The following is a 9,801-nucleotide window of genomic DNA, read 5'->3' as shown; positions in this document are numbered from 1 at the left end:
TAGGTACATTTGTGGAGGTAGGTTGGGTTGGAAGATAGAGAAGACAACATACAGGGGTGGTATATGACACATGTGGGTAAACACCCTGGATGGGGAGTGTTGTCTGCGATGTGGAAGTCCATGAGCCTCCATATGGAAACAATGGGATGAAGGTCCCCACCCATGGGCAGTCACAACATGAGCTTCACGGCCCTTAAGATGCCTGGGCTGGGAGCTAAGTAGGAGGAGCATGCGGACCCTGCGAGTGTGTACTAAGGGCGTCAAGGTGCTCTAGCACATCCCCCAAGTCTCTGTGGAGCTCTCTATGCACCAGACCCTGGACCTGACTTTGGGTGACAGGATCCTGTCTGTCTGTGCTCTGGGGGGGTGACTACCATCCCCTGAGGTGGCTTCACCTGAAGGTAGTGCAGGACCAGTAGATGAGGAGGTCCCAGGATTGGTCCCACATGTGATGTGGCCTGGTAACATGGCCAGACGAGGTGGGAGAAGTGGTTCTACTTGCAACTGTTCCCCAAACATGCTATTGTGTCACTGTTATTGAACATATGTGAGTAGTAATAGTTCACACATTCCCAGATTATGTCTAACAGCATGCATAGATATTCCCATTAACACAAAACAACAGATGTGCAGCAGTCAGATAGCAAACAGTACACATGCTATGTGGAACCTTAGTGGCCCTTACAATGGCATGCAGGTGACATTGTCCGTAACAGGCCACCAATGATAGTGTCCCAACATGGAACATGACTACAAACACATAGCACAAATTGTTGTACAATACGATATATGTCCCAACGGTAGGTCTTCTGTAGACATACCCATTGAGTTGTGTGATCAGATTGTTGTTGCAGATATGGTGGGGGTGGAGACAGAGATGTGTATTACCAACTATGATAACCTTGCAGTATGAGGTCCTAAGACCTGTTTCCGTCTTTATGTCTTTCAGGCAATATGTCGAGGGAATGCTTGCCAATGTATACAGTGGAGGAGAATGATGTCACCATCTCATACCTGGTGCAGCACTACCACACCTTGTTTGGCTGTACAGCCCATGATCTGCAGGAGTGGACCGCCCTGTGGAATGATCTTGCCCGCAGGGTAAATGATATTGGCCTGCATAACCACAGTTATGAGCAAGTCCAACATCAATGCACTGATCTACTCTGCAATGCCCGTCAGCGTGCTGCTGTGGTTAGGGGGGACCAGCTTGCAACATGGGGGTTCATGCCATCCAGGCCCCCTGACACATGTTGAGGAGCTCCTTGCCAGTCTCAGACTACCTGCCCGCCCCCAAACACAACACCTGGTGGAGAGCATAGTGGAGGTGGGTGCTACCCACACAATGGCAGAGGAACGTGCAGGTAAGGCAGCAGGGGTTTGTTCAGGTTTGCCAATACACTGGTCATGTTATGGCCATGGTATATTCCATGCTGACATTTAACGCACCTACCCATAATGCATGCTTTACATGTTCACGTATTGTTGCTGTTAACTGCACTACATCACAGTGGTGTATCTGAATGGTATGTCAGACTCCTGCAATATAACTAACATCCTGTCATTGATAAATGTGTGCACAGAGATGAACATAATGGTGGGACAAATGGCCTACAGTAGGGACATGTCTGAAACATCACCCTTATACAGTGCTACAACAGTGTATACACCAGTATTGCAATGGAAACTGTTACAGATTTACACTACAGCATATCACAATACTGCAGTCCACAACCCTTACAACCAGCAATGTGGTCCTTACATGAGTAATGAATGTGTAACATGGAATCCTATGTTAGGACAGCAAATATGGGGAATACATACCTTCACAAACAGTGGAAGCATATGTGTGCATACATTCCAGATAAAATATAGTGAAAGCAGCTGTTGAGGTACTGGCAGCATGCATTCTTCATCAGTATGGACATTCCAGCAAGTACAGGTCCCCAATGTCACACCAATAAATGGTCTGCTGTCCAAGTCGTTTGGCCATCAAATGAGCCCACTTACCTGCAACAGAGGCAGCCGTGGTTTGCACATATCATACATGCCATAGCATGGACTCCATACCCAACAGGTAGCACTTAGGAGTTGGACATGTAGCCATACCTCACCATTGCATATACCATGGCAATGCAGACAGTCATGTATGTGGCGAGGATGTATGGGACAGGATTAATGTAGAAAATAAACAGATGGCCATCCAAGACAGATGATGTCACATGCTGCAAACCATTCATGCAGGCTGCTTAGTAACATGCCACAACACTGAGGGAGTTGCAGGAATGTCTAGCAAGTACTAGCTGTGCAGTACCCATGTCAGCAATTGCCTGAACTCTACATAAGTGCAGCCCATGGGTTAGGGTAATCAGATGGGACAGTTGTACCACAGGAAACATCAGCCAGACCTCTCTACAGGTAGTGCATGCATAACAAAAAAGGTGCCCAAAAGGCATGTATTGCAATGCGTACTGGTGTACCAAGACCTCTTTGGAAACCTGCAGACAGTATCAGTTAAGATACATGTGCCGCACAACCAACACATCACCCCACCTCAGGGCCCACCATCACCATCTGTACCTTGCCAGTGCCAGTGTACACCTGTATGTTTGCCATTCATTAGCTGGGACTAGGCTGGTACACATGGTGTTCAGTGTTTTGGGACACTGCAAAATGACACACATATGCAGGCCATAGTTGTCAAGCATCTGCAAAAAGGCTGAAGGTGGGGAGGGAGTGTCATCATGACACAACAGTACACTGAAGCAGAGATCCAAAGGATGCTACAAATGGCTGTATCTGCACACAGTCAAGGTCAGGAACTGTGGCAGACATAACCCTGACTCCACAGCAATAGTGACGGCACTCTGTGACCTGCAAGGGATGTGCACATGCGTTGACCTTGCAATCATGCAGAGTTGGGGGACATTTGTAGGGCAGACTGACCAAATACTGGCAAATGCAAATGGCTCATGCTAGTATACCCCTGCCAGGAATAGTGACTGCTGTAGTACACATAAAAGTAAGTGCAACAAACCATCATGATAAGGGTGTGCACACATATGCACCCACAAAGTGCATGCATCTCAATCAGCATCTGCATAACTAACACATTTGTTTGACACTGCATTTGATTGTACAGGTCATATGTCACATATCAGGTCCATGTAATGTTAACATATGCAGTAATGTGGTCCCATGGCATATCAAGGAAGATGGCTGCATATCAATAAGGGTGTGTACACTCCCCAGAGCCACAGTAAGGTTTGAAGTTTGTCAGTGTAATTGTATCGTATTGGCCATACATGCACCTCTGATGATGAGATCTGTATATCAGACATCAGGCATTCACAAATAACATCTGTCCACATATCATCCCAGGTATGTGTCGGACAAACACATAGGGGCTGTGAGCAGCAGAGCAAACATAACTGACACAATAATACACATTCAGCAATGTGTGTACACCTGTAAGGTATGGTGCACAAATAGGTGCACAGAAGTACTGTGTACATGGGTGCAGTGTGTTCCAGGGGAAGGGGCATCACTTATTAACACAACCCATGCATCACTGAGATGTATAATGCTGCTAGCACAGATTGACTATAGCTGCACTGCATGCTGTTGAGTACCATATGTCATGCATGTTGACAGATGGGTAATGGGAGGTCTGTGTGTAATATTTTTTTGCAACCTCACCTGTAAGTGTATGTGTGTGTGTGTGTGGGAGGGTATTTTGTCTGAAGTGCAATGTGGTGGAGTGGAGGAGGTTGATGTATGTAGGATGTGTGTGTGCATGTGTGTGTGTGTTTGTGTGTGTGTACATGTATGCACATGTGTAAGTGTGGGTTGTTCATATCTCTCGACTTCCCTTTGAAATTGTGCAGTACATGGACATGGACAGACAAATGAGACACCAGGAATAGTTGTCTGACGTAATCTCAGGACAGCTGATAGTATAATATGGTCTGTAGCATGGAACATGCATTGGGAGGGAAACTAGACATGAGGGATACTGTTATAATTGCAGTTAGCAGAAGGGTGAAAGAATACCCATGTATGCAACACTATAGATGGATTAAAGAATTACTAGACAACACCAGAGAGTTTCCAAATATTACTGTAGTCCACATAAAAAGTTAATAGAGCAACAGATCTTGCATCTACTGAGCAATAGTTACATATGACACTCCAGTGTGTGACATTATTGAGTGACTGTAGTAGCCCCTAACATATGGGGGCCATGCTCAAGATATCTGGACAAACCTAGGGTGAACACTGGATGACATCAGTGAGTCTTTGAAAAAACAACTCCAATCAAGTCAAAGAGGTAATGGAGTAACATGTCATGATTTGTGATCCCTTTTCTAGGCAATGAGAAGAATGATACATTAATGATTGGCATTAATGAGTGTAAGTTTCCAAGTGTGATGCAGAATGGAGAGCTTAAGACAATAAACTTGGGACAGTCTGTAAACTCAGGGACAGATAAGTATTATGGTGGAATGTCAGGGTGTGTGTGTGTGTGTGTGTGTGTGTGTGTGTGTGTGTGTGTGTGTGTGTGTGTGTGTGTGTGTGTGTGTATATATATATATATATATATATATATGTGTGTGTGTGTGTGTGTGTGTGTGTGTGTGTGTGTGTGTGTTTGTGTGTGTGTGTGTGTGTGTACTGTTACGCAATGATGTACAGGTCTTAAAGTGCATTTCTTGTTTTCCCCCCACAGGTGATGAGTTGGGTCAGGGTCCCTCCTGCAGACAATCTGATGTTGGTGTCCATACAGATACTAAAAATGATGATAGGTGTGTTGAGACACAGGTGGAGTTGTCAGAGGCCGAAGCTGAACCATCGTTTGACATCCCACTGTTATGCACCCCATCCCCACACACAGTCACAGTGTCTATACATACCCCATCACCAGTGGCCATAGCAGAGGGATTGTTGGCAGTTGGTGACAGGGAACAGGACAGTGTAGTATCTATGGCACATGTGTCTGGACGCAGCAGCCATAACTGGATGTCCGGCAGGGTACCACATAGGCAGATGTAGAGGGGTGCTCATTGGAGGGATGCTGGTCATCTTGCCCCTGGCAGAAGTGCAACATCTGGTACCACCAGACACATGTTTCAGGCTGTCATGGAGGTGCAGGCATGTATGGAAAGGTACACCAGACAGGCTTTGAGGATGCAGAGGACTACTCATTCAGCTGTTACTGACATCTGTGATCTTGCAGGTGTCCTCCATTATTATACAGAGGTCATGGATAGATGGTGGGGTGAGATTGCAGGACTCCTCGACCATGGATTGTCTGTGCTTGAGCATGTGGTGGGAATGTTGCGATGGTCACGTGGATGTAAGCCAGCAATATCAACAGCTGGAGGTCAACATGGACATGCAAGAACACCAAGCCACTCTCATAGTGGCAGTACCAGCCCCAGCACTACAGGGGGGGCACTGTCCACACCACACGACAGCAGGCCACGTCCTGGTTCCAGCAGACCTATGTCATCATCAGGGGAGAGTACCATAGTGTGGCTTGTACCTTGATGTGCCATGGAACCCCTGGCAGGCACAGTTCCCTTGCCTATGGTTGGAGGCGATGAACTGCACATCCTGCCAGGTATGGTCTGCAGCTGTCCAACAAACACCTGTATAGAGCAGCCACATGGCAGAACTGTGTGCATGCATAGTCACACACAATACAAACACAGCAAGGGCAATCCCATACCTACACACACCACATCACCATGGCCATATCAATAATTAAAACCCCTCACTCACACACATGGTGTCAAATGTATGGCTCAACCTAGGTCTCTGGCAAACCAAAAACACACCCTGTGCATATGATGATAACTGTGCCACATCCCTGTCATCCATAATATCAATGCAGGGACAGGCTAATATGGTTCTAATGCACACGGTGACTGTGCTATGGTGTACCAATGTACTGCTGTGTAACATGTTGTCAGCAGTAAAGTTTAATGCTTACATGTCAAGAAATGTAGCTGTCCAGCCATGATGCATTATAGCTGCTATTAACACTGAGTGATTGTGGTCTTCATAATGTAATCCGTTTGTGTTGTAGGTGTCCATGTGTCAGCTGGAGGATGGTCTGCTGTCGTATCCTACAAGGGGTATGGCACTGTGGTGACTCCTTGGCTGTGCCATATTCTGGGTACAGGTGAACACATGTCACAGGTCTGTATAACAGTTACTGCATGTGCCACATGGCTGATAGGTCTGGCGGTGGTGTATACAGGTGAGTGCATGGTGGCTGCTGTTAGCAGCCCTTCTACAGTGGGCAATGGTAAGTGTATTGGGTGGTACACACCACATGTTTGTGTATAACACACACAGAGGCTTTGGTTTTGATGCAATACACAGAGAATACTGTACACATGGATGTATGTACCTGTGCAAGGAACACATTGCAGCCTATGTAATTCCACTAAGCCAGAATAGGCACAACACATTGGGGAGTAAGCAGTCCACTAGTTTAATGTCATTCACGATGGTACTGGCAGGGTATATGTCCCCTTCCCCAATGTAGTGGAATCCTCAACTCGGTAAACGTTTGTGTGCTGGTGTGGGTGGTACACCCCTACCCTTTGGAGGGTGAGACATGCTGTAGAACCACAGATAGTGTGATAGACAACTACCTAACCTGTTAACATGAACTGTATAGTATTATGGCCAGCTAAGCAGGGGGATACACTCAACAGTAACTGCAATGATGGTGGCTGTGTCCACAATAGCCACACCCAGCTATATATACCAACCCCAGTATCGCTGCACACCTATACAGTGGGGAAGACGGCATTTACACATCTAACACTAGTTGTGATGAAATGTATGTCCACAGGATGATACATGTGAAATGTTAGCATATGCCAGGCTGTTCTCAGACAGATGACCTCCTGGGACATGTATATTGTGCAAATTGAAGTAGATTCCTTCACATACACACACACACTTTTACTTGGCAATACTGGGACTAGACCCCTACCTAGGTATGTAGTGCTACTGATAAGTATGGTTTTAATTGCACACACCACACAGCTTTTAGGATGAGGTGTGTTCCAGATTACATGTTACATAAGAACATTCCCAGGCATGTACAGTATGGTAAAGGGGGATGTACTGGTTGTTTATGAACAATACATAGTGTGACATACTGTCACATAACAGTCAGACACACATAGTTTCATAGGTTCATAGGTTCAAAGGTAGGTACTAGGCTATGGGCCCAAGGGCCTAGGTAAGCCTAGCCAACAAGGTTCCCTGGCTTACGCCACCCAAGAAAGTTATTTTCCTGTGCCACTGTCGAGCAGAGACAAAGAAGTGATCCCCGGGGTGTATTTCCTATTTCCCAGCCACTCATCAAGATTTTTCTTGAAGAGTGCTAATGAAGAACTTTGCTTGACATAGATGAGTAGCCTGTTCCAGAGTATCGAAGTCTCTGGGACAGGAATCTATCCCTCCAACATGCCCTGTTTATTGTGGTGACAATGTTTAGGTCCCTAGAGCGTGTATCTCAGAGAGATTGAGATTTCTTTAGGTGTAGCATATCCAACAGCTCCGGGTTTGACATTGCTTTATATGTTAGGCAGAGATCACCTCGAAATAGGCGATATGCTATGGAGTAAAGCTGGAGTTTTTTGAGGCAGTCAGTGTAAAGCATTTGTTTGAGACCAGTAATCCTCTTTGTGAGGTACTTCTGTGGCCTTTCCAGCTGCAGCAGATGTCTTGTGAGGTACATTCCAAAAGGGGAATTGTACTCTATAATGGGTCTAATGTGTGTCGAGTAGAGAGGAACAATAACCTCTTTTTTCCTGGATGAGAACCCTTTTATAATGAGGTGTGCCACATAGAAGGACTTCCTGACTATTGTGGTGATGTGACTATCAAAGGAGAGACTACTGTCCACTTGGGTCCCAAGGTCTCTTATCACACATTCGGTGTTAAGTAGATTGCTGCCTATGTGGTAGTTCATGGGTACAGAGTTTTTACCAAAGGGGATGACACTGCACTTTTTGGCATTGAGCTTGAGGCCATGGCTCTGACACCAGGCATCTGTCTCAGCGAGGCCCTTCTGTAGGATGTCCACATCATTTGGGGACTTGACTATGGCTCCTAGTTTGCAGTCATCTGTGAACTTCATTAGCTAGAGGCCTTCTGTGTTAGCCTGTACTTCAGAGAAGTAGACACCAAACAGGAGAGGTCCCAGGACAGAACCCTGATGTATTCCACTTGTCACTACTTTGAGGTCAGATTTGGAGTCTGCAACTTTTACAGTGTGGGTTCTGTCAGAGAGCTAGTTGGCAACCCATCTTGTGATGTAGGGATTTATACCTAGTTTAGTGAGTTTAGCTATAATTCCACAATGGGGGTTGGTGTCAAAAGCCTTGGCGAGGTCAAGATAGGCTGTGTGAACCACCTTACCCTCATCTACAGCTTTGGTGACTGCCTCAAAGAAGTCGATCAAGTTCAGGAGGCATGATCTGCATTTCACAAACCCAAACTGGGTGGGATCTAGTGTTTGGAGGCTACCAATGTCTTTGCTTATGAGTTCTATGATGATACATTCCATGGCCTTGCAGACCAAGCTCGTAAGGCTAATAGGTCGATAGTTCCCAGGATCAGTGGTGGCTCTCCCTTTGTGGAGTGGGATAACTGTTGCTGTGTGCCATTCATTGGGCACAAAGCCTGATACAAGGCTATTATTGAATATGGTGCTTAAGTGGGGAGCCAGTTCATTCTGAAGTTCTTGTAAAATGCAGCCTGAGATGTTGTCCGGTCCCATGGATGCTGTGTTTTTGGCTTTAGAGAGTGCAAGTTTTACCTGTGTAGTTGTGATTACAGGGACTCTGCATTCTTCCAGTATAGATATGGGCCCTTTAGGGGGTGGGGGGGGGTAAAGTCAGCACTGAACCTATCTGCCAAGATGTTGGCAATATCAGTTGGTTCTGTAATTCTCGTGCCTTTGTGCTATAACACAGAGCAGATCTGGGTGTTGCCATCGAGATTCTTGACATAGCTATAGAATGCTTTGTGGTTGTCCTTAGAATTGGTGGTGAGTTTGTTTTCGTAGCTAGCTTTGGAGGATCTTACAAGGGATCTCAGCTTCTTACTGAGGCTGACCAGGGAGCTCCTCCACTCATGGGATTTTACTCTCTTTTGCAACAGTTTCTTCCTTCTGTTGTACAGTATGATTATGACAGGGGACCACCAGATTGGCTTCCTTTTTTTGGAGGATAGCGTCTTTGCTCTGTTTGGGGTAGCACAATCCATGCACTTGTGTAAGTGCTTATAGAGTGCATTTGTGTAGGATTCAGCAGTTGTAACTGTATTTTCCATCTGCATGGGTGTCATGAAGTTCGCCACTTCTGTCTTAAGAAGCATGAAGTTGGCTTTGGAGAAATTTTTTACTGTGGTTTCCTTAAATGGGGGTGGGGGCGGGATGCGGATATCAAGGGTGATTAGCTTATGGTCAGATCTGACCAACGAGGAGTTGACTTCAGGTTCATAGGTTCATAGGTTCATAGGTTCATACTAGGCTATCTGCCCAAGGGCATTTATAAGCCTAGCCCATAGTTATGTGGCTTTCGCCACCCCTTTAGTTTGAATAAAAACTATGCCTATCATTTTTCTGTGCCTCTGTCAAGCAGTGACACTGAAGTAATCCCTGGGGTATATCTGCGATCTCCCATCCATTGGTCAAGATTCCTCTTGAACAAGGCCAGCGAGGTGCTCTGCCTCACATGTACCGGGATTTTGTTCCACAGCATAGGGAGT

The sequence above is a fragment of the Protopterus annectens genome, chromosome 12.part0, assembly GCF_019279795.1.
Source record: "Protopterus annectens isolate FY-2018-M chromosome 12.part0, PAN1.0, whole genome shotgun sequence".
NCBI classification, from domain to species: Eukaryota; Metazoa; Chordata; order Ceratodontiformes; family Protopteridae; genus Protopterus; species Protopterus annectens.
This window is presented reverse-complemented; position numbering follows the sequence as displayed.